General features: G+C 43.1%; 1 protein-coding gene across 1 annotated transcript in view; it reads left to right on the top strand.

Annotated features, from left to right (window-relative positions):
• The first annotated feature begins 3,937 nt into the window (after positions 1–3,937).
• LOC117500973 (SERTA domain-containing protein 4-like) overlaps positions 3,938–26,953 on the top strand; it is a 60,856-nt gene continuing 37,840 nt past the window's right edge. The window contains exon 1 of the mRNA XM_034159765.1: positions 3,938–4,164. The gene's annotated coding sequence lies outside the window, so the exon portion shown is untranslated. The remainder of the gene's footprint in view (positions 4,165–26,953) is intronic.

Genomic DNA, 26,953 nt, shown 5'->3' with positions numbered 1-26,953 from the left:
CATAACCTAAAACACGTAAAACTGTACCTTAGCCCAAAAACAGCCAACGGGTGGAGCAAAGGTTACATTTCACTGCTTATTGTTGTTAAACATTTTCCATATTTAATCTCTATATTAACAGTTGCATTAGCTGCCTTACATTTAATGCTGGAATTTGTAAAAGTGCAGCATTTTAAAGTCAAACCTCCTTCAGTGTGTTTGCTCAATTCACTGGAAACAAAATAGAATTCAGCTCTGCAGGATGAAAACAAAAACCAACAATATTCTCCTGGTTTTGCACAATATTAGAAACAAAGTAATTTAAATGTTGTCAGGTGTAGATTCCACCATATCTTGCACAATCTGACCTTGTTTCTTCTTGCAGCGAGCAGAGAAATGGTGATAATTTGTTTAAAGGCGTAAAAATGACTTATTTGTATGGGGGGGGGGGGGGGGGGGTGCCCTTTTTTTTTTTAGACACATTGGCACAAATCTGATTCTTATTGCAGGAGTTAAAAAAGATTAGAATTATGTGCAGCACATTTTGCAGCTGAAGTGAGAATAAAAAGGAGACGACGTGGCTGCTGCTGAATCAAAAGCCAAAATGCAGAACAGATGAGGGATTTTACTCCCTCCCCTCCTCTATTTGTCGGTCACATCCCTGCAGAGCAGATCTCGAACAAAACCCGAGGAGAAGTCTCACGATGCGTTCATGATACGTCGGAAGTATTACAACAGTAAAGCAAGCCAGCAAGAATGACAGTGCTGTGAACAAAAGAACACTAGGAAGTAAATAAACAGAAAACTATCTTTTTTCTTTTTTTTTTTTTAATAATCAAGAGAGCAGCGTGATTTTTGAGATCCAAAAATGTAGACCCAAAATGTTGGTCTGAATTTACATCTTTAGTAGCGGACTGCCTTATTTCAAGATACATTGCCTCAACCACTGAGGTAATCACCCAAATTTATAAATAAATTTAGCAGACCCTCAGCCAACCTCCAAAAAAGATTGAGAAAATAGTGATTTTAAGTTTTGCAAGAGTTTTTGTTAGTTTTTACATTATGATAAATTTCTCAAAAACTAATGTTATTGAAACATTATTTCTGTTGCATAAATTAAAAGTTTACAGGTATTTCTCAATGAACAGATTCATTTTTGAAAATCAAATTACTGATATCTTGAAAATTGTAGCATCTCACTCCGTTTAAAAAAAAAAATACATATCAACACCAAAGGTTAGAGTTCTTCTTGGTAAGATTGATCACTCATCGAGGTTTTGTGGTGATGACATGAAAATATCATAAAAATTAATATATTACCATATATTAAAGAATGCTATGATTGATCATTGCACCAAATTTTGTGGAAATCAGATATTTGATGAAAAATTGATCAAGAGCCCCATCCTAAATGAGTTTATAAAGATTAAAATTATTTCAAAAATTAAAGATTCACAATTCACATCTACAATGAGGCAAATAAGTATTTGATCCACTGTCAGTTTTGCAAGTTTTCCTGCCTACAAAGAATGTGGAGGTCTGTAATTTTTATCGTAGGGACACTTCAACTGTGAGAGACAGCAAAAAAAAAAAAAAAAAAAGAAATCACATTGTATGATTTTTATATAATTAATTTGCATTTTATAGGGTGAAATAAGTATTTGAACACCTACCAACCAGCAAGAATTCTGGCTCACACAGACCTGTTAATTTATCTTTAAGAAACCCTCTTATTCTGCACTCTTTACCTGTATTAATTGCACCTGTTTGAACTTGTTACCTGTATAAAAGATGCCTGTTCACACAATCAATCACACTCCAACCTGTCCACCATAGCCAAGACCAAAGAGCTGTCTAAGGACACCAGGGACAAAACTGTAGACCTGCACAAGGCTGGGATGGACTACAGGACAACAGGCAAGCAGCTTGGTAGAAGACAACAACTGTTATGATTATTTATTAGAAAGTGGAAGAAACACAAGATGACTGTCAATCTCCCTCGGTCTGGGATTCCATGCAAGATCTCACTATGTGGGGTAAGGATGATTCTGAGAAAGCTCAGAACTACACAGGAGGACCTGGTCAATGACCTGAAGAGAGCTGGGACCACAGTCACAAAGATTACATTAGTAACACATGATGCTGTCATGGTTTAAAATCCTGCAGGGCAGCAAGGTCCCCCTGCTCAAGCTAGCACATGTCCAGGCCCGTTTGAAGTTCACCAGGGACCATCTGGATAATCTAGAGGAGGCATGGGAGAAGTTCATGTGGTCAGATGATACCAAAATAGAGCTTTTTGGAATCAACTCCACTGACCATGTTTAGAGGATGAGAACAACCCCAAGAAAACCATCCCAACCTTGAAGCATGGGGTAGAAACATCATACTCTGGGGGTGCTCTTCTGCAAAGGGGACAGGACGACTGCACTGTATTGAAGGGAGGATGGATGGGGTCATGTATGGTGAGATTTTGGCAAACAACCTCCTTCCCTCAGTAAGAGCATTGAAGATGGGTCATGGCTGGGTCTTCCAGCATGACAATGACCCCAAACACAGTCAGGGCAACTAAGGAGGGGCTCCGTAAGAAGCATTTCAAGGTCCTGGAGTGGCCTGGCCAGTCTCCAGACCTGACCTCAATAGAAAATCTTTGGAGGGAGCTGAAACTCCAAACCTGAAATATTTGGAGAAGATCTGTATGGAGGAGTGGACCAAAATCACTGCTGCAGTGTGTGAAAACTTGGTCAAGAACTACAGGAAACATCTGACCTCTGGAACTGCAAACAAAGGTTTCTGTACCAAATATTAAGGTCTGTTTTTTTTTTTTCCGATTGTGTCAAATGCTTATCTCGTGCTTTAAAATGCAACTTTATTTAAAAATCATACAATGTGATTTTCTGAATTTTTTTTTTCGATTCTGTCTCTGACAGTTGAAGTGTACCTACAATAAAATTACAGACCTCTCCATTCTTTGGGGAGGTGATGGTCTAGTGGTTAAAGCATTGGGCTTGAGACCAGAGGAGCCTCTGTTCAAATCCCAGCCTGTCCGGAAAATCACTAAGGGCCTAGTCCTCTAGTTGCTCCCAGTGTGTAGTGAGTGCCTTGTGTGGCAGCACACTCGCATTGGGGTGAATGTGAGGCATTATTGTAAAGCGATTTGAGCATCTGATGCAGATGGAAAAGTGCTATATAAATGCAGCCCATTTGCAGTCCATTTATTCTTTGAAGAGGGGGAAATGGTCAAAGTAGACAGTGGATAAAATGCTAGTTTATGAATAACACCAAAATTTAAGTAGGTCTCTTTGTAAGAGTATTGATAAGATCAGTGATAGTAATTACTCTTTTGTTTTATGGAACAAATAGCAATGCTTTGTCAACATCCAATAACAAAATTTTATGGGATATTTCTTGAAATAAATTTGATCCATTTTAAGTTATGTGGCGAGCCCTCCAAACTTTTATAGCAAGTGATCAAATTTTGATTAAATAGCCCAAAATACTTAAAAAAAAAAAAAATCATGCAGACCCTGATCAAAACTAAAATTATTATTTTTAATCAACCCTCCACAACTGTTATGGAAAGTGGCTGAAACATTTTTTGGATGTTTTTAAATTTTGAAGAGTAATGCCACACCTTTGCTTTATAAAATGAAGTTAAAAACAAAACAAACCTCACTTTTTGATTGACATAACAACGTAATGGGTTGCTTTTTACTAAAACTGGTTAGAAATCAGCTCTATTTTTAGGAGTAAATTTTATTTTAGTATTGAATTATTGTACTGTTTTGTTCTTTTGTATTTCGTGAAACAGCCGTTTTTGATTTAAATCATTAAAAAAAATACAAAGTTAATATCTTCTTACTGTTCTTCTAACAAGTTTGGTGTTTTTCAGTAATGCTGCTGACGATCGTAAAAGATTCCGAGCTGCACCTGAACGCCTCAACAGCAGTGTCGTTGTTGTTTTCTCCGACCCTCGCTCACATGAAGCATCGGCTCCGTGAACGCTCCTCGTGTCCGCGTGCGACGCAAACAACCTTTTCTCTGGCCACAATGACCCGAACGCACGCGCGGGCGTGGACGAATTAGGTCCTTCGTGCGGTCAGATCAGAAGAAGTAGCGGCGGCAGGTTTTAGGTTTTTATTCTGTGTGGAACCGAGGAGCAGCTGACGACGACAAGAACAACAACAGGTAGGGCTAAAGAGAAACTACTTCATTAAAACCTGCAAAAGTTTGACCAGTTATTCGATTAATCCTGAATTTCAGGTTTGACAATTTGTTATTCTGATCGAACAGAAGGATTCAGAGTGAAACCAAATGATTTGGGTTGCTATTTATTTATTAAATAACAATCAATTATCATTTACTTCAAGAAATAAAGGGGGAAAAAATTTAATTTCCCGAAGCCCAAAGGAAATGTGCTTAATGGTTCTTATTTTGGCTGAACCTGGCTTTTTTTTTTAAATTTAGTGTTAGAAAAATAAAAGTAATTGAGCTGTGCGCTCCGTTATTACATCATCTAACAGTGGAGGGCGGTTAGAATTCTGACTTGTTTACTGATCACTTTTTTGTGACATAAGGTCCTAAAGCATCCAGGTGATGGCAGTGGCGAGCAATTTTGTTAAAGTAATGTAATGTAATTGATGTCAGAGATCTTGATACTTTTTTCACTGAGAAGAAAGCAGAAGGAACACTTCAATGTTGCATTTAGTTCCTGGGGTAATTAATTTTAGATGATGACCTCTGATTCTGTCTTGACTTTAGACCTATGACCTTGACATCGCCTGAGTTTCAAGAGGACAGTTCACCAAGTTTATCCATCAAGTTTGATTGAATTCGGTATTTGCAGTTTGAAGATATAAATGTGGAAAGTAGAAGATGACCTATGATTTAACCTTGACTTTAGACGATGACCTCTTATTCTATCTTGACCTTAGACCTATAACCTTGACATAATGTCAGTTTTGAGAGGACAGTTCAGTGAGATTATTCACCATTTGACTGAGATTCTTCTTTGCGTTTTGAAGATTTCACCATGGACAGACAAACTTGGCTGTTACAGCAGTTTCTTTCAGCAGTACTTGGTTAAATAAATCTCAGTTGACTGAAATTGGACTAAAGATTTTAGATGGCTAAAATCTATGCCCTGCTCACACGGCATACGACGATTCCTGAATGAAGGGGAAAAAAGTCACAAGCTCACAAATCATCGAGAAAAGGTGGATGAATGAGCTTTCACTTTTCCCATCACAGAATAGCCTGTGAATCGAGCACGAAAGAGGAATGAAACGAAACCGAAGTTAACGCTGATCTCAACACTTTAAACGAAAAGCGCCTGGAGCCACTGCTGGAGCAATGCAGACTGGCTATATACACCACCGTGGTGCATATAAGGATGTGACGCGGCATTATTTACACCCCGTGGTGTAAATAAGAACATGATAGCCATTATTCACACCATTGTGGTGCATACAGCCTTTGCCAGAGCACTGTGTGTCTGCATCCTACTCTGCATTCCAGGACTCAGTGGTGGGACAGAGCTCTGTACCTCCTGAGTTCTGGAGAAGCTGCGAAGAGAAGTTCATGATCTGACCCACTGTGGAGATCTGTGCGCACATCGGTGGATCCACCTGCTCTGGTTGCTCATCCACAACAAAAGAGGGATCATCTCTGTCATCATCAGAATCCTCACTGTCTGGTTCAGACTCTGATGATGCACTGCACACTCCGTCTTGCTCCAATTTAAAAAAAAAAAAAAAAAAGCCTCATTTTTACAAAACATAAAAAACACCACCACACTAACCACACACGCTAAATACTCCACCAAAATAATACACACTTGAAACACGCCAAATATGTCTCAAATCTCTCAAATACAACCCAGTTCCAATGAAGTTGGGATGTTGTGTAAAATGTAAATAAAAACAGAATACAGTGATTTTCAAATCCTCTTCAACTTATATTCAATTGAATACACCACAAAGACAAGATATTTAATGTTCAAACTGATAAACTTTAATTTTTTTGTGTGCAAATATGTGCTCATTTTGAAATGGATGCCTGCAACATGTTTGCCATGAGCACTAACACACCCCCATACCATCACAGATGCTGGCTTTTTAACTTTGCACTGGTAACAGTCTGGATGGTCTTTTTCCTCTTTTGTCCTGAGGACACGACGTCCATGATTTTCAAAAACAATTTTGACATGTGGACTCATCAGACCACAGCACACTTTTCCACTTTGCGTCTGTCCATTTCAAATGAGCTTGGGCCCAGAGAAGGCGGTGACGTTTCTGGATGTTGTTGATGTATGGTTTCACTTTGCATGGTAGAGTTTTTACTTGCACTTGTAGATGTAGCGACGAACTGTGTTAACTGACAATGGTTTTCTGAAGTGTTCCTGAGCCCACGCAGTAAGATCCTTTACACAATGATGTTGGTTTTTAATGCAGTGCCACCTGAGGGATCGAAGGTCACGGGCATTCAGTGTTGGTTTTTGGCCTTACCACTTACTTGTAGAAAGTTCTCCAGATTCTCTGAATCTTCTTATTATATTATGGATTGTAGATTATGGAATCCCTAAATTCCTTGCAATTGAACATTGAGAAACATTGTTCTTAAACTGTTGGACTATTTTTTCATGCAGTTGTTTACAAAGTGGTGATCCTCGCCCCATCATTGCTTGTGAATGGCTGAGCCTTTTGGGGATGCTCCTTTTATGGACACTCAGTCATGACACTCACCTGTTTCCAATTAACCTGTTCACCTGTGGAATGTTCCAAACAGGTGTTCTTTGAACATTCATCAACTTTCCCAGTCTTTTGTTGCCCCTGTCCCAGCTTTTTTGAAATGTGTTGCAGGCATCCATTTCAAAATGAGCAAATATTTGCACAAAAACAAAAAAGTCTACGAGTTTGACTTGTCTTTGTGGTGTAATCAATTGAATATAGGTTGAAAAGGGTGTGTGTGCGTGTTTGTGCAGAGTGCAATGGTATCAAGCGTATGGAACCAAATTCACACTCTAAATGGAGCCAAACTGCACTCCAAATGCAATGCAACACACATCAGACAAATAATCCATGTCATGTGACATACAAAGCACCAATCAAATGACAAGGAGCTACTCATAATTACATTTATAAACAGTGTTGGTTAGAAATTGTAAGTTTTACCATTACAGTGCTGTTGACATTTAAATATGAGGTCAAGAAAGATGTTATTTTACTTTTAATAAAAGGTATCTATGTCCACATCGGGGTGAATGTGAGGCATTATTTGTAAAGCACTTTCAGCGTCTGATGCAGATGGAAAAGCGCTATATAAATGCAGTCCGCGCTATATAAATGCAGTCCATTTACCATGTTCATTGAAGTCAAGAAAGGGTGACTATAAAGTGAGTATTGGCAAAACAGGTTATTGTTTTCATGTTGAGGTGGCAGGGGGGTGTTGTCAGCAGCTGCTGAAAATAACTAAGAAAGTAACTATTAATCTAACTTAGTTACTTTTAAAACTGAGTAATCAGTAAAGTAAATGAGCTACTTTTTCAACATGTAATTAGTAATTGGATTACTTTTACATAGTAGCAGTGGCAACACTGTTTATTAGTAACAGAACAGGTCTTTGCCTCAACTTTATGCAAATTTGGGGTAGTGAAGCTTAGGGCTAGCAGTCAGCAATCGCCATAGTATTTTTTCTGCTTTCCTATTGATTTAATGTTATTAAATTATACCTTAGGTGTGGCTTTTCTGGCCAACTGATTCTGCTTTTTTCTCTCTGTCCGAGGTACGGCGGGAAATACGAAAGGGTGGTTTCTGTGGACAGCAGGATTCTGCACTGATGGCTAGATTCCATGCCTAAAATTGTTGCAGCTGAGGTTTTGTTTTTTCCAAACTTTATAAAACTTTGTTAAACTTTGTAAAAACATTGTAACTGTTGGAATGGCTGAAGCAGTGTGTCACCCCCCTGAGTCTGGTCTGCTTGAGGTTTCTTTCTCAGTATCATCAGAGGGAGTTATTCCTTACCTCTGTCATCTGTGGGCTTATTCTAGGGGTTAGTAAGAGGTTAGACCTTAAGCCCCTTTCACATGGGGGCCAATGTAGAGTTGCGTTTTGCGGCATACTGACTACGCCGAGTTAAGCAGCTCTACGCCGAGTTTAAGCAGCTCTATGCCAAGTTTAAGCAGCTCTGTGCCGAGTTTTTGCCTCCTTACCCAGCAGTATGCAGAGGGCTACGTGAGGTGGATGCAAAAAAATTAAACGTTTAATTTTTTTCTGCGTAGAGCACTGGACACAGAAACAACACAGTTTTAAGCAAGTCTACACAACACTCCACAACTGTTTGTAAATCTACACAACACTGTTCTACTGTACATGAAGCTTCTACAATTCTACATGCCAGGGCGAAAAATCCTATTATCAGTACATACCTGAATTGATAGATTTTATTCATCCCGCTGGACTTTGTTGGCAGTGAAACTTCAAAACCACAGAAGAAGAAGAGGCGAGCCAAGCTTCCATGTTTAGAGGACATGTCCTCACGAACAGATCTACAGCAGAAGGATATTTCCACATCCACCGTTCACTGTTCACTTCTTACGGTGGATCATGTGCTCAACCGCCAGCCGCAGCTTCGCTTTGCTTTCACCTCCTCCAGTTCTCTCACGACTGCAGCAAGTTAAGTAAAGTCAGTTAACTCCTGCTCATGGACAAATCGCCAGTGGGAAGACATTTCCACATCCAGGTTAATTTGTCATAGATGGATGGCCAGTTAGAGGACATGTCCATGTCCACTTATCATGCACTGACAGCGCATGCGGTTGCCAGCGGCTGTTCCAGGCACTTTCACCTTCTTAAGTTCTCTCACAATTGTGGCACGTTAAAGTCCATTAACTCCTGGAAATAATGTCTTCTGACTTTTTCCATTGTATCAAATCCATTGTGTCAGTCTGCAGCACTCTCCCCTCCACCTGCAAGGTTTTTTTTTCTCTCTCTCTCTCCCTGTGTGCAACGTGAGTGCCGCTCATGTACTCTTTTGAGAATGGAATGCATTTCCACATTGTCAAAAAACAAAAGTAGGCAGGAGTGGACAGAAAAATATAGCGGCGAGGGCTACATATATGGCAGTAAACAACTGAAAGCAAGACTAGGAACTTAATCACATGCAATCACACACCAGCCTACACAGAGGCTACACCAAAAGCTGTGCAATTTTCCAGCGTACTCCATACACATCACACCGCAACTGTATGTAAGCTCAGTGTGAAAGGGGCTTCGCTTGGGTGAAGCACCTTGGGGCAGCTTTGTTGTGATTTGGTGCTTTATAAATGTAATTAATGTAAATACTTTAAAGTTCACGTCCACTGCCTATACTTGTATACAAATTTCAGTAGTTTGAATGGGAGCCAAAAGTGGTTCACAGATGTGTTGTGCAAGTCACTTAAAAATGAACATGCGTTTTTGTTTTTGAAAAATGAAAACCTAGTTTAAATATAATTTCAGTGCTTACAAATTTTGTGGTTAATGTTTTCTAGTGTGTGGGTGTGTGTGTAAACTACTTGTATATATAGTCAGAGGGCCTATGCGCTCCAGGGGAGCCGTCCGCCCCAGTTGCGGATGTCATCCAGGAGGAGCTGCCTGGCAATCTTCTGACGGCAGAGGCGAATTTTATTGAGCCGTCTGGCCGTTCGTCTGCAGCTGAGGTAGACATCAGAGTACCGCCTGGCTATCCGCCCACGATGAAGTTGGATCTCCAGAAGCCATCTGACAGTCTGCCCATGGCTGAGGTGGGCTTCAGTATGCCATCCAGCCATCTGCCCCTCAGTGAGGGTGGAACTCCAGAGGCCGTCTGGCAGTCCGCCTGCAGCTGAGGCAGGCTTCAGCGTGCCTTTAGGCTACCTGCCTGTGGCCGAGGCGGCTCACAGTGTCCCGCCTGCGACTGGGGCAGATCCCACAGTGGAGCACAACCATCCAGCCAATTTTAAAGCGGTGTGAGAATGTGCAAAAAAGGAACAACCAACTTGTAGAGCCCAGTAAATCAGAAAACAGAGTAACCAACCTAGCCACAGAGTAGGTAGTGGACCGGAGAGTGGCACAGAGAACAAAAACCTGCCAAAACCCAATAGTAATGTGTGAAAGGACCAAAAGAGAACTGTATGCCAGACAAAACGTAAAACTACTAACCCAGCAGCCGAACAGTAAACGGGAACCAGATTAGAGGACCTAACATACTTAACCAAAGAACCAAAAACAGAAGCACTATGAGGGCCATGGAAGACAAAAGAACAAAAGATAAAACAATGAGCAAAAGTGTTCAGCAAAACAATGCCAACGGTACCTAATCCAACAGAACCAAAAAAGAAGGCAATAATAAACAGAAGTGCAAACAGAGGAGAAACATGAAGAAAAAACTTGATTAACAGCCAAATGAACTGAAGAACCGCTCTGAGTGTATGGTAAAGAGAACCGTGAAAATAAGAAAAAGTGAGGGAAAAATTACATGGGGAATAAAAGTTTAATCAGAGGACGCAAACCACGACAGACCCAACAAAATATACTTGTGTTACAACCAAAAGCAGACAACTTAATATTAGATATAAAAAGGAAATCAAACAAAATCCGAACTGAGGAACAGATGCGTCAAACCAAAACACTCTAGGGTAGGGGCCCAGAAAAATACTATGACCCAGAAACACAAAATCAAAGAACTAACCATCAAAGTTGTTGCACAGACATAATGGAACAAAAACCGATTATAATAAGAGACACAGATCTGCTTGTCTGGAGGGCACAACAGGAGGAGGGGGGGGAAAAGGAGCATCATTGAGAAACAAATCAGAGCAAGACTGATAGTTTTGCAGGTTGAGACACCCAAGGTCACCTTCGGGAGCTTCTCTGATGATTGTGTGCGAGGAAGCATTTCAAGAGGCGTGGCAGGCGGTGTTTCCCACTGCATGCACACCGAGAGGAGCTGAGGTGGGTTGACCCTTACCGGAGGTCTTTCTGGTGGTGCTGAGGTCATGGAGGGTTGAAGGGGCACGCTGCTGTTGTTTCCAAGTAATCAGGCACCGCCGGGAGCTGTGGCTGCGCAGATGGTGTTTGAGTGGCAGATGATCTCTGGGATGTGCTTACAAGTCCTGATGCAGCTGACGTTGCTGACGGCGTAGGTAATGTGTTCTCCTCAGAAGTTTCAGATGCAGGTAGCGCCACTGTGAGTTGAGGCTACGGGAATTTCTCCAGCGGTTCAGCTGACAGGCCGGACGGAGTGAGCGGCGCCGGCTCTGCTTCAGCTGGTGCAGCCATGGGCTGTGGAGGTGGGCATACCGAGGCTGCTGCTGATTGTGGTGTGCGCACAGCAAGAGGCGGACGTGAAGCTGCTAAAGCCTGCAGAGAGTGGCGTCGAGGAGTCAGGACCGGAGTTTCCCGGAGCTGATGCGGCGATGAGCACGGAGCAGGTGTCACTGGCTGCAGTGTGGGTGTGTACTTTCCTGATGGCCCTGCAGAGGATGTGACAGATGCAGGGGATTCAAGCAACATAAAAGCCTCAGTTATCGCAGGTGGAGAGAATATAGAGGCTGCAGGCTTTAACGGGTGTAAGAAGCTTCTGTGGGACCGGTGTGGGCCCAAATGGCGTAGGAGCAGCACTTGACCATGGAGCGGGCTCTCTAGGCTGTAGACTCTGCTTGGCCTGTTTCCACGTAGACGAACACAGAGGAACCACTGCTGGCGGCTGACAAGGCGTGGTCGGGGTGACCTGCTGAGGGAGTGTGATGGCTGTGGCAGAAAATGTGATCACTCATGGAGTATCAAGACAGGAATCATAAAGTTCATATTCTGAAAGAAAGTCCACTGGATCCTCAATGTATGGAGGGATCTGACTGCGCTTGAACAGAGCTTTGATGTTACCCAGGTCAGGGTAATCTGACACGATCTCTGGCTCATCCTGCAGGATCTGGTCGAATGAGGAAAAAATTTAACGCCTGTCCTTCTGATCTGGACTGTCCAAAATTCGTAGAATAAGTCCTGAATCTTAAAAAATACGGTGGCAGTGTTCTGTAGATCCAAACCTTCCATATCTGATGAGGTGTCATCGTCAAGGTCAATCCATTCTGCCTCGTCATCTGCAAGCAGTGGACCAGGTGGCAGGCTTTATCCAAAAATCTAATTTTTGCTTCGGAGTATAGCAGGAATGAAAGCAATTGAAGAAAAAAAAATTCTGAAAAATGTCCTTAATGACAGCAATGTCCGGATTCATGGCTGGTGGATAAGTCTGCTGCTCCCTGGTATGGGCTCATCCGTTCTGGGCACAGAAGGTGGTAGGGTGAAAAATGCAGACTCACAGGCAGTTGGTTGAGTAAAAAGGCTTTATCGATGATTCAGGCAGGTGATCTGGTACACAGAATGGCAGTCAGCATTGCAGGCAGGTGATAAACTGAGGCGTTGTCAAAAACAGGTGGGGTTCAAGAGCACGGAAAATCAATGTAACATGGGGCAAAGACAAAAATCCAGATCCAGAAAATAAAGCGAGGTCGAGCACAACGTGGGAACAAGAGACTATGACAAGAAGACGAGGACGAAGATAACAATATCAACAAACACACAGGGCTTAAATACACAGTGGATAAGTAGGATGTGATGTGAAGGAGGTGTGAACAGACGAAACAGAGATGAGAGACAACTGTGAGACAAGAGAGTGTTATGACAAGTGGGTGAGGTGGTAACAAACAAATTGGGCTTGGCCAACAGAGATGAGAATGTACTGGTGAAGGGCAAGAGAGTGAAGTGAACAGAGGGAGAGACAGTGATACAAATGAAACTGGCGGTGAAAACATGAGAATGGACAGACCAGGGAGTGCAGTGACAACATGGACATGACTAAGAAACTATCAATACTAAAATATCTAGAGAGAACTAAAAACCAAAGGCTCCATTGAAACTAAACATGAACAGAATTAGACTAGACAACAAATGGAAATGACTGAAGCAAAAGCAACAAGAAAATCAAAAGCTGAAACTAGAATGGAACTGACATGAATAATGCAACTGAAGACTAACATGGTAAACCAGACAAACTTGTGCCACAAGCAATCATGAAACAATCAAAAACGTGGATCTAAACTAAACAAGAATGGCACATGTAGCTGAAGTGTGATGAACAGAAAACAAGCTGTGACTAAAGCAATCATGAACAAAAATCAAAGACATTGGATCAAAAACTAAACAAGAATGGAACTCAACATGTGGCTATAGTGAGTGGAGAACAGAAACAACAACCTGTGACAAAAGCAAAATAGACAGATGATCAAAAAAGCAAATAAAAGATATCATAAAGACAGACTGACAGAACATAATGAACAAGACCTGAGCAGGGACACCTTCTGCACCTGCTTATCATGGTCAGTAAGTGAACTTCTCGCAGTTGTTTTTTGGGACAGTTGTTTTTTGTTAGCACCTCATTTTGATTTTGCGCTCAGACTGCTGATTTTGGTTATTGGTTTGTTCACTTTGTCTGTCAATGCATTTTTAGATTTTGCCACTTGGGAGAGTTTTGTCACCATTGTATTATCACCATCACTTTGGGTCATTAAACACCTTGTCTTTGCACTTAACCTCTTGTGTCCTGCTGCCTGCATCCTGGGGTCCAATCCTCATTCCTCTGGGGTTGCATCCATAACAGTCTGTTTATTTTTGTCACGTAAAAATGCTCATTGATGGGGACAAGAACACCTATATTGAATCCGGGTCAAGGCCAAGAGTAAGACCTTAAAGTGTTGGGTGTGAATCAAGACCATGTCTTTGAAAGAGGAGAAATGGAGTTGAGACAGATATCTAAAAACCACAAGTAAGAACTTGGAGAACTTGCTTTCTGCACAACTTTTGGAAATTCTTGCTGCAGATTAAGTTTTTGTGATTGATGAAACAAAATGCAAGTGGATTGCTTGTTCATTCGTGGCGCTTACTGGGGCCAACTAATTGGACTGTTGGCTGTTTTATCAAATAAAGCGCAATTCAAAACAATTTTAATTAATTTTCATTTTTAATTAATGTGGATATGTATTCTAGTCCAACACCGAGTAAAGATAGAGTAGAACTGGTTTAAATTCCAAGATGAGAACGAGTATGTGAAAGGGTGGTCTTGAGACCAAGACCAGATTCTCGGCTACAACAGTACTAGATGTTGTGTTGGTACTAGGTGTCTTTGGTGGATCCTTGGGTTCATCAGCAATGACACGATGGCCATGCGGCATGTTTCTCTGTGCATGATCCAGCACACAGGTGGCTCAGCTGCTGCAGAAATCCATGGATATGCCCACATTTTACCTGGTTACAGCAGAAAAATTATTACTGTGGAGAATTGGGGTGGATTTGTTTTATCTCTGGGTGGTGGCTGTCAAGGATCTGGGGCAGTTCGATGGTGTGGTGGACGCGATAGCATGTAGCACCAGCGCATGGTCTCAGACCTGACCTGTTTTTACATTTACCTTTTACAGTTAAATATGCTTTGTGTTAAACTTCCTCAAATCTCCTCCGGTGTCAGAAAAACACTTATTTACACAGTGTGGCACTGTGTAGCGATGCTGTTTTCTCTTTAATGTGATGCATCCACTTTTGGGAGAATGTCAGTGACTTTCCCAGAGCGCTCCGGCCTGTTAACCCTCACAGCCACGGCAGCCTTCTGCAGACAGGCTGTAAAGCAGCCACATCCAGCTGCCTTGTCACAACATATGTGTCAGCACCAAGAGCACAAGGCGAAACCCAGAGGGCTCTAAACCCATCTTAGTCACACTGCTGTGGCAGCATTGGCCCTCCACAGAATACAAGTTACACTGATTCTTCCTGACAAGGGTGCGAGATGAAACAAACACTGCAGGAGACACAATTTTCAATTCAATTTCAAATGATTTTCATTTATACGAGGTCTATTAGAAAAGTATCCGACTTTATTATTTTTTTTTAAAAAACCATATGGATTTGAATCACGTGTGATTGCGTCAGACAAGCTTGAACCCTCGTGTGCATGAGTGAGTTTTTTCATGCCTGTCGGTTGCGTCATTCGCCTGTGAGCAGGCTTTGTGTGAGCACTGGTCCACCCTCTCGGCGGATTTTTATTGCGAATAAATGTCTGAACGATTTGGAGCTTTGCTGCATCAATTTTTTTCCAGAAACTTTGAGAGACCTCCAGGTGGACACCGTTCGAAAAATTAATATGGCTTTCAGGGACGATTTTATGGGGATTAAACAGATTAAGGAGTGTTACTGCCGCTTTAAGGACGGCCCACAACTCCTGAGAGCGCAGCGCGCTCCCAGCCCCCATCGATAGGCTGACACCCCGCTGAAGCAACCAGATTATTTCCAACGTGAAGGCTTTGTTGATCCGGGACCTCGTCTGACATTCACAAAAAGGCAGAAGATGTGGACATCAGCACTTTCTCCGGCACATTCTACCGTTACAGGAGTTTTTTTTCATGGAAAGAAAAGCGGAGGGAGGCGCCACGGAGCCGTTCATTAAGCGGGACAAAACCACCTCGGTGTTGGTCTCTCAGGACAGCTTTCAGGTGGATTTCAGATGGATTCCGGTTGCTTTCCAGTCGTGTGAATATCCGATTGTGATTGTGCATGAGCTGGACATGCCAGAACATGTCCTGTGAGGCTTCATAACGGCGTTTCTTTGTGCCGAGCGGCTGCACCGTGACTGCACCAAAGTGCAACTTTAACTTTTGACCCCTGTACAAACTGAAATTGACCTTTCTCTGTGTTCTTGCTGTTTTTACCCCATAACTCCAGACCATTCATTTACAGATAGTCCAAACTATACCTTTTTGGAATCTTTATGATCAGACAAATAATATGGAATACCTTTCAATATGATTGGAGCATTTTTAAATTTTGACCCCTGTGTAATACTTCAATTGACCCCTTCTTGGCCGCCTATTGAAAGTTCACGTGGGTACCCGGCATTTTTAAAAGAGTAATGTCTAAGGAGTATGTGTGCCAAATTTGGTGCTTGCATCACCATTTGAAGCATTTTTTTTTCAGTTATCCGCTGCACTATACAGCTTAATTGGAGTCCACCTGGGGTAAATTCAGTTGATTGGACATGATTTGGAAAGACACATACCTGTCTACATATAAGGTCCCACAGTTGACAGTCAGAGCACAAACCAAGCATGAAGTCAAAGGAATTGTCTGTAGGAATTGTCAGAGACAGGATTGTCTGGAGGCACAAATCTGGGGAAGGCCACAGAAACATTTCTGCTGCTTTGAAGGTCCCAATGAGCACAGTGGCCTCCATCATCTGTAAATGGAAGAAGTTCAGATCCACCGGGACTCTTCCTAGAGTTGGCCGCCTGTCTAAACTGAGGGATCAGGGGAGAAGGACCTTAGTCAGGATGGTGACCAAGAACCTGATGGTCACTCTGTCAGAGCCCCAGCATTCCTCTGTGGAGACAGGAGAACTTTCCAGAAGGGCAACCATCTCTGCAGCAATCCACCAATCAGGCCTGTATGGTAGAGTGAACAGACGGAAGCCACTTCTTAGTAAAAGGCACAGAGGGCTAGACCTCACTGGCTTGACGTGACTAACATGAAATGTGGGATGAATACGCATAGACAGAGGCAACCGAAGACGGACGGAAACAGGATTTATGATCTTAGAAATGGGGAAGGATCAATGAACCTGGGAGCCAGCTTGCGCAAAACCCCACGGAGTGGCAAGTGACGGGTGGATAACCAAACCTTCTGTCCCACCGAGTAAGTCGGGGCAACCGACCGTTTACGGTCAATGGCCACCTTATAAAGGGCTGAAGAGCGACCCAGGGCCCGACGAGCCCGCTCCCAGTTTCGTCGGCACCTGACAATCAGACTAAGGGCAGACGGAACAGAGGAACGAAGGATAGAGGAAGAGAAGAGAGAATGTTGATGACCGTAAACCACATGAAAAGGAGAAAACCCAGAAGAAGCTGATGGTAAACTGTTGTGGGCTAGTTCAATCCAAGAAATTTGTGAGGACCAGGTTGACGTCCTCCTGTCAACATAGAATTCTGAGACCCTTCTACAACTCTTGATTAAACCGTTCAGACTTACCGTTTGCCTGGGGATGATAACCGGACGTAAGGCTGGAGGTGGCCCCGAGGAGATGGCAGAACTCCCTCCAAAATCCAGAAATAAACTGCGGACCCCGGTCAGAGACTATATCCTGCGGAAAGCCATGGAGACGAAAGACGTGTAAGCATTATTTCGGCAAGTTCTTTAGCAGAGGGTAGTTTCAACAAGGGCACAAAATGACACATCTTCGAGAGGTGGTCCACAACAGTTAAAATCACAGTGTAACCCTTTGAGGGCGGCAGACCGGTGACAAAATCTAGAGAGATATGAGTCCAGGGTTGCCGAGGAACAGACAGTGGATATAATGAACCGGCGGGAGGTCGAGTGGAGGTCTTAAACATGGCACATACATGACAGGCGTTAACAAACTCGGTAATGTCTGCAACCATCCGTGGCCACCAAAATCGCTGTTGAACTACAAATAAGGTCTTCTTGATAGCTGTGTGGCAGGAAAACCAGCTACTGTGACCCCATTCAATAACTTCTCCTCTTAATGCGACCAGAACAAATAGCTTCCCCACCGGACAGCCTGCCGGAGTAACATCATTACCGTGAGCATTTCTAACCCTTGATACAATGTCCCATGTAAGGGCTGAAACAAAACAAGAAGCCGGGAGGATACTACCAGGTTCTGTAGGAGGGTCAGGGCCATCAAATTGTCTGGATAACGCATCCGGTTTGCCATTCTTAGTCCCGGGTCGAAAAGTAAGGACGAAATTAAACCTACTAAAGAAAATTGCCCACCGAGCTTGACAAGTGTTCAAGCGTTTTGCCGATCGTAAATACGCCAGGTTCTTGTGCTCGGTATACACGAGAAATGGTATTTGTGCCCCCTCGAGCCAGTGTCGCCACTCCTCCAAGGCCACTTTGACCGCCAGCAATTCGCGGTCACCGATACTGTAGTTGCATTCCGCTGGAGACAACTTACGGGACAGATAGGTGCATGGATGCAGCCGGCTGTCTGTGGGACTCATTTGAGACAAGATGGCACCCACACCAATATCCGAAGCATCGACCTCCACCACAGACTGCCATGCAGGGTCAGGAAGGAGTAGTATGGGGGCGGCTGTGAACCGCTGCTTTAGGACCCTGAAGGCCTCATCGCATTCCGGGGTCCATTTAAATGCCCGGAGGGAGGAGGTCACATCGTAAAGGGGTGCGGCAACAGAGCTAAAGTTACAAATGAATTTACGGTAGAAGTTAGCAAATCCTAAAAACTTCTGCACCTCTTTCCGGCTACTGGGCACCGCCCAATCCCGCACTGCTTCCACCTTGTTGGGGTCCATCTGGAGCCTTCCCTCGGAAATAACAAAACCGAGGAAGGAAATTGTTGACTTATGAAAGTCGCATTTCTCCGCCTTGACATAAAGATCATTTTGTAGGAGGGTCTGTAATACTGTTCACACGTGTTGGGTGTGGGTTTCAAGGTCTAGCGAGAAGATCAGAATATCATCCAAATAAACAAAAACGAACCTGTTAAGGTATTCACGCAACACGTCATTAACTAGGTTCTAGAACACTGCTGGCGCATTGGTAAGCCCAAAAGGCATCACAAGATACTCAGTGACCAGTGGGGGTATTGAAGGCAGTCTTCCACTCATCCCTTTGTTTGATCCTGACTAAATGGTAGGCGTTTCGTAAATCTAGTTTGGTAAATATTTTGGACCCCTCTAACGATTCAAAGGCGGACAACATCAGTGGCAGTGGGTAGCGGTTCTTAACTGTTACTTAATTCATTCCCCGATAATCGATACACGGACACAGAGTCTTGTCCTTCTTTTCAACAAAGAAAAATCCTGCCCCAGCTGGTGAGGAGGATGGCCGTATCAGTCCGGCATTGAGTGACTCCTGGATATACTCCCGCATGGCGGCGCATTCTGGGACGGACAGAGAATACAATTTACCACGTGGTGGACTGGTTCCGGGCAGTAAGTCTATTGCACAATCGTATGGACGGTGAGGCGGGAGCGATTTATCTTTTGCTTTGCTAAACACAGGTGCTAGATCATGATAGCAAATAGGAACCTCCTGGAGGTCCGAAAAAACAGGTTGTTGCTGGGAATCGCATTTGATTAAACATTTCTCAGAACAGGAGGAACTCCATTCCTTAATCATTCCCTTAGACCAATCGAAATTGGGGCTGTGTTGTTGCAGCCAGGGATGCCCCAAGATCACAGAGTGAGTCATTTGATCAAACACATGGAGGCTAATGGTTTCAACATGGTTGCTATTTATTGTGAGACGGACAAGCTGTGTTTTAAGTGTTATGTGTCCTAATTCGTGGCCGTCCACTGCCCTGACCACCAGAGGGCGACCGATGTGAAACAACTTAAGGTGCAGGGACCTGGTGAGAGAGGATAACATTAAATTGGCAGCCGAGCCAGAATCCACAAAATCATGCACAACCTTGGAACAATGATCAGATTCCAATGTAGCTGTAATCACATTCTGAGATATTGAGGAGGAAACTGAACTGTGACTCACCCGCACAGACGCCTGAGACCTCATTGCGGCACCCCTGACTGGACAACGAGTGACCACATGCCCCGATTGTCCACAATAAAAACAAAGTCCTTCATCCCGTCGGCGGCACCGTTCCTCCTGAGACAGCCGTGTTTGGCCCAGCTGCATGGGTTCGTCGTGGCCCTGACGAGTTGCCTTGATGTCTGCGCGGTGGGTGCTTGGTGGTCCGGGATTTGGTGTTACGAAGCGTTGAGGAGCATGACGAGGCTCGCGGCGCGAGTGCTCCGATAAGCGCCGGTCAATCCGGATGGCGAGGGCGATCAGATCATCCAATTCCGGGGCCAGATCGACAGAAATAAGCTGATCCTGGATGTTGGGAGCCAGCCTCTGGTAGAAGGCATCGAGGAGGGCGGCAGGATTCCACTCATTCTTGGTAGCTAGGACCCAGAAGTCAACAGCGTAGTCTGCCACCTGGCGAGTGCCCTGTTTCAGTCTTAGAAGGGAGCGCGCCGCCTCGCGTCCCGGAGCTGTGTGCTGGAAGACCTGCTTCAAGGCTGTAGTGAACGTTTGGAGGGAGGAACAAGATCCATCGTTGGCCAGATTGAACTATCAAGACTGGTAAACGAGTGTGACAGGATGCAAATGCTGGACTCGGACTCAACGCTTAGTAGACAAAAGCAGTTTACTTGGGTAAAAAACAGGGTCTGGTACACGAGTAGGCAATCCAACAAGGCAAAGAACAAGAACATCAGGCAGGTGCGTGGTCGAAAAAACAAGCGAGAGGTCAAAGAACACGGGAAGCAAGCAGGTCGAGAGCGAGACAAAGAAGGCTGGAGAGAAGGCATAGAGCGCATCATTCTGGTGAAGTAACAGGGCAAAAAAATACTTAAATCTTAAATACACCCAAGTGATGAGGTGTTGATTGGGAGCAAGTGTGCGTGGAACTCACCTGAATGAGGGTGTGGCCAGGGAGAGGGAAACACCCACCACCAAGAGACAGGAGATACAACCAAGAGAGACAGGGACAGTAAAACCCAAGCAGGGAAAAACCCTGACAAGAGAATAAGACTACACAGAAGCAACCACAGTAAAGGCATGAAAACAAAACCAGGCAGAACCTCACATCCTGACAAAAGGTGCATCAACAAAGTATTGAACAAAGGCTGTGAATACTTATGGACATGTGATTTCATGTTTTTGCTGTTGTTTTTATAAATTTGCAAAAATTTCAAAAACTTTTTTCATGTTGTCATTATGGAGTTTTGTGAGTAGAATTTTGGGGAGAAAAATTAATTTACTCCATTTTGGAATAAGGCTGTTAACATAGTAAGTAAGTCCCTTCGGCTGCTCCCTTGTTTTGCACTCGGGGTCGCCACAGCAAATCCAAGGTGTATCTGCATGTTGAATTGGCACAAATTTTATGCCGGATGCCCTTCCTGATGCAACTCCACATTACATGGAGAAATGTGGTAGGGGTGGGATTCGAACCGGGAACCTTCTGCACTGAAACCAAGTGCATTATAAAATGTGGAAAAAGTGGAGTGCTGTGAATACTTTCTGGACGCACCACTGTAGGCGTGCATTATGATGCCAGGATTACTAATGTGCATGAGATGTTACAGTGAATGTGCAGTTAAAATGGAGTTATGCTTTTGGTGTTCCTGGTGTATCAAGGATGTGTTTGTGCTAATGTAATATGACAGGATGAAATCTCAATGACAACCTCATATCATCCTCTGCAGACTCCTCTGTTCCAAAAAACATTTTCCTGTTTCTGTGGAGTTACAAAGTTGTGACACATTGCGTGGTCTCAGGCAGTCTGGGATCTATTTTGATGTGAAAACCACAGACGTGACCTCCGCTCGCTGCTATCTGTTGCCCTGCGGCTTGGAAATGCAAAAATCTTGCAGATGACGGAGCCAGTAAACAGTAACACACACACACACACACACACACACACACACACAGTACATTTTGTCAAACACATGCAGGATCAATTAGCATTTCTAAGGCCACAGAGAAGAAACTCTGAGATTGGTCTAAGTTTATTAGAGACACATTTACTGTAATCCTCCCCCACAATAACAGATGAATTCTGCTCCTACTTCTGACTTATGTGTCTGCTTTTCTTTGTGTTCACTTTGTGTTAAATTTTTGAGTGAGGGTGAGTAAATGGAGCCTGAAAACATCCATAACAGGCTTCATATAAAAGAATGAAGATGATTAGCAGATACGTTTTCGAGCCTTTGGTGTTGCCATGTAGTGAAATGTTGACGACCGTATGACTAGTGACAAGCCGTGTGCTAATTACAACTAGCAGTGGCATATGCCAGCACACTAACCGTGGTTGAGGATAATTGTTAGGGAAGTGGTTTGTGTCAATACTAAGCAGCATTAACCTTGTTTAGCCTGATCGTGTGTGGTAACTCTAACTGTGGTAAGCATTAATATACAAATAATGAATGTTTATGAGTTCAATGGTATGAATATTTAATTCAGTGAAAGCTGGAACATATCCTTCAATGAGGCAAAGCTGAGTTGAAAGGTACATTCCAGCTTTCACCAAATTAAAAATTCGTTCCATTGAAAGAATGTAAAAACATTCATTATTTGTTTTACGGCTAAAATAGATCCTTGTCATTTGATATTATATTAATTTACAAACAACAGAAAAGGGACTTACATTTTAGTGCGTCACTGCACTGACTTTGTGTACTTACAAAAAAAACCTGTACTTCCTCACTCCAGCGAAAAGTCACGTCAGAAATTTGTCCAGCTTTTGTGCATCACTGCTGCTTTGACATCAACAATCCAACACAAACTTTAAATAGGAGTCCCAAAATAACGCAGTCTGATGCTGTGCGCCAACTTCATGTACTTCCAAAAAAAAAAAACTATCTTCTCAGTGCAGTGAAAAAAATCACATCACAAATTTGTCCAGCTTTTGTGCATCACTGCTGCTTTGACATCAACAATCCAACACAAACTTTAAATAGGAGTCCCAAAATAATGCAGTCTGATGCCGTGCGCCAACTTTGTGTACTTCCCAAAAAAAAAAAAAATGTGTACCTGCTCAGTGCAGTGAAAAAAATCACGTCAGAAATTAGTCCAGCTTTTCATTCTAACTTCTTCCTAACAGCTCTTCATGCCTCCAGACTGCTTACAGTGCAGTGGATTTGTTTTGTCTGTGTTCGAAGAATTCGCACAGTCAGTTAGCTCCTTCAAATCGTCGTCCGTCAGCAAAACAAATGCTGCATGTTTAGCTAAACGCTGCCCCCACTAGTGGGCAGGGTTCACAGCGTGCAGTGGTACCAGACATATGGAACCAAATTTCACTCAAAATGGAACCAAATTGCATTATGGTTAGAGGTCTGGGACCGGGCCGGTACCTGGTGATGAACTCAAATGCTGGGAGCAAGGAACAGAACTGGTTGTGATGAAAAGATATTTATTTACTATAACTGGATAAATAATAATGCTGCACTGGGGGTGCCTGCAGAGTGGAGAGTCAGTCCACTTGGAGTAGTGGAAATTAGGGAGTTGCAGGTTCCCTTGCCAGTCTTGTAAGAGAACTGAAATCCTGGAGTATATGGTACTGGAGCCGGGGCCAGGTGGGACACACAGAGCCAAGAACAGGAACTAGGAGAACGGGGGAGAGAGGAGGTGAGTGACTGCACTCGTAACACTGAAGCCTTTAACAACAGACAGTTCACTGAAGGCTTAAAACAGGAATGTTCACAGTTCTGGAAATAATGATCACAGTCTAGGAAATAAGGTTTGCTGTTCAGGAATCGTTCACAGTTAATGAGTTATCTTCAGAGGTGTCATACAGAGTTCATACAGTTCTCAGAAAACAGTTCTTGGAAATAGTTCTTGGTACTAGTTCTTGGAGCCACTCCTTAGTCAAGGACAGTAACTGACAGGAACAGTGTGAGAGCAGGCTCTCACAGAGCATGAAGGAACTTAACTGAAGCGTGGCAGAGCTATGCACTCTGTAACAGAGCTGGAGAGTTCCAACATGCTGTGGTGCAGATAGTCATGGAACCAGGAGCACAAGCGACATGGAAGCCATGCAAGAGAGTGTCTGGAAACATCAGAAAAACCAACGAGCTCTAATTAGGAAATTAGAGTTGGCCAGGTTTGTCAGGTTCTTGGATTGTGGGGTTGTTTTTGTGTTCTGTCTCTTGCTCTGTCTTTCTGCTTGGGTTTTCTCTGTCCTGCTTTTTCTTGTCTCTCTCTCTTGGCTCTTGGTGGTGGGTGTCTCTCTCTATCTGGCCACACCCTGGTTCTGGGAGCTTCTCCGCACACCTGTTCATGATTTGCAGTTAATCACCTGGGTGCTTTATAAGCATCACAGTTTGCGTTTGCTCTACGCCAGATTGATGTGCCTTGTGTCTTCCTTCCAGCTCAGTTCCTGTATTTCTGCCTTGCTGTTTGCCTCATCATTTTTGACTACCTGCTTGTGTACATCGACAACACCTTTTTGCCTGATGTTTTTGATACTGTTGCTCTGCTTGGACTGCCTTTCTGTACTGACCACAGCCTGTGTACCCAGTAAACATTTTTTGCTCCACTGAGCTGTGTTCCTGTATCCTGCATTTGCATACAGCCTGTCCTGTCTGTCGAACCTGATAAGTAGACCGTGAGCCAGGACCTCAAAATACGTAGAGCGTTACCGAAAAAGTGGCAAAGGTTACCATACCTTTTCTGAAAGCCTAGAATCTCAGCGTTTCAATCATATATGATGGCCATCTGACAAGAGTAGCTGTTAGAAGTTATGGTACAAAACGTAATCTAAGGTTGAAAAACATTTTGTTGATGAACCAAAGCAGGATAGTGAGATAGATGAAAATCTAAAAATGGTATAACAAGTGAGACAAGGATTCCTATGTTTTTGGGTATGGCAAACCCAATTATGACATTAGCATTTGCTGTAAAAGGTCAAGGTCATGACCTTTTGGCAAGGTCAATGACATTTTTTTGACATTTTTGTACAAATTATATAATTTTTCTTTCTGTTTTCTCCATCCATAATTTTGTGAAGACATGTAGATAGATGTCTTTATTTATATCCCAACAAAATGCTCTTTTAAATGGTATATAGCATTTGTATATTAGCCTAGTAGGAGGTAGACACCAGGTTTTTTTTTTTTTTTTTTACAACAACCAAAGATCAATGTTACAAGCTGAGCCAACGGAGTGCAAGAGGTAGCAGACCTGTCATCCACTCGAGAAGGCTGACACACGTATTCTGCTCCATGCTTGCCATGCCTCAAGGACTGGTCACAAATCTGTCATCCTTGTGTCTGATGATACTGATGTCTTGGTACTATGTCTAGCTACCAGTGATTCACTCATGTGTGACCTGTTCCTGAAGACAGGGACAAAAATATCGCACTAACTCTCAGCTTGCTAGTGGTATAGGATCACAGTTGTGTCAGGGTTTGCCTTGTATACATGCCTCCAGACTGCTTACAGTGCAGTGGATTTGTTTTGTCTGTGTTCGAAGACACAGTAAGTGCATTTGCAGGTCGTGGAAAAATGTCAGTCTTAAAATTGCTTCAGAGGAAAGAAACCTTCTGTGAGACCTTCAAGAAGATGGGGAGAGACTGGACCTTGTCACTGGAGTTGTATGAAGGGTTACAAGAATTATTTACATATAAACTGTACAGCTCCAAGTCCAGAATCACCAACATCAGTGACATGAGGTATGCACTTTTCTGTGCAAAGAAAGGCATAGAATCCTGGCAGTTACCTCCTTGCTCAGATTCTCTCAGGAAGCACTGTCTCAGAGCTATCAAAGTGCTATCTGGAGGAGATGCCTCGAGAACAACCCTGAGGTTCCTTCCCCAGTTGAGCATGGTTGATCTAGAGCTGGTCAAGATGGTGACTTGCACCTCTCTGTAGACTGGTTCAGTGTCCCCACTGGTCCACAAGCAGGACTTGAGATTCTGTCCTGTTCATGCAGAAGGGACTGTGCTACTCAATCATGTCAGTGTGTTGCCAGTAACTTGTCCTGCACTGACCTATACCATGCAAGACAGTGCAAAAATCAGAAGGATGACACTGCTGATGAGGATCAGTCCTATTCCTCCTCTGATGATGATGATGAATTTGATTAGTTTCATAGCCTTGATTGAATGTAAAGACAAGCATGGCCATGTATTTTCAAACGTGATTGTATAGTAAGGTTGAGTAATTATTTGCTTATCTTGATGATCTATCTTAATTGTTAGTTGTCAGTCTGGTCCACATTCCAGTAATGAAACTAGATTTAAGTGTTGAACTGTTGATGTAGATTTTTGCTTAATGAACAAGTCATTTTGTAATCAGTAAATGTTCTGTGCAAGTTCCAAACTGTTACTGATAAGATGAAGCATGATGTCACTCCCGGTCCCAATCGGACCGGGAGTGACATGTTTAGCTGCATGTTCTCCCTGAATTGCTGGCTGTCTCAGTGGTGTCCAAAAAATGAGGTGGGCTTCATAGATAATTGGCAAAGCTTCTGGGGAAAACCTAGTCTTGTTAGGAGAGATGGCATTCATCCCACTTTGGATGGAGCAGCTCTCATTTCTAGAAATCTGGCCAATTTTCTTAAATCCTCCAAACCGTGACTATCCAGGGTTGGGACCAGGAAGCAGAGTTGTAGTCTTACACACCTCTCTGCAGCTTCTCTCCCCCTGCCATCCCCTCATTACCCCATCCCCGTAGAGACGGTGCCTGCTCCCAGACCACCAATAACCAGCAAAAATCTATTTAAGCATAAAAATTCAAAAAGAAAAAATAATATAGCACCTTCAACTGCACCACAGACTAAAACAGTTAAATGTGGTCTATTAAACATTAGATCTCTCTCTTCTAAGTCCCTGTTAGTAAATGATATAATAATTGATCAACATATTGATTTATTCTGCCTTACAGAAACCTGGTTACAGCAGGATGAATATGTTAGTTTAAATGAGTCAGCACCCCCGAGTCACACTAACTGCCAGAACGCTCGTAGCACGGGCCGAGGCGGAGGATTAGCAGCAATCTTCCACTCCAGCTTATTAATTAATCAAAAACCCAGACAGAGCTTTAATTCATTTGAAAGCTTGACTCTTAGTCTTGTCCATCCAAATTGGAAGTCCCAAAAAACAGTTTTATTTGTTGTTATCTATCGTCCTCCTGGTCGTTACTGTGAGTTTCTCTGTGAATTTTCGGACCTTTTGTCTGACTTAGTGCTTAGCTCAGATAAGATAATTATAGTGGGCGATTTTAATATCCACACAGATGCTGAGAATGACAGCCTCAACACTGCATTTAATCTATTATTAGACTCTATTGGCTTTGCTCAAAATGTAAATGAGTCCACCCACCACTTTAATCATATCTTAGATCTTGTTCTGACTTATGGTATGGAAATTGAAGACTTA

The sequence above is a fragment of the Thalassophryne amazonica genome, chromosome 19, assembly GCF_902500255.1.
Source record: "Thalassophryne amazonica chromosome 19, fThaAma1.1, whole genome shotgun sequence".
Taxonomy (NCBI): Eukaryota; Metazoa; Chordata; class Actinopteri; order Batrachoidiformes; family Batrachoididae; genus Thalassophryne; species Thalassophryne amazonica.
Note: the sequence above shows the minus strand (reverse complement) of the source record. Positions and strands in the feature narration are given on the sequence as shown.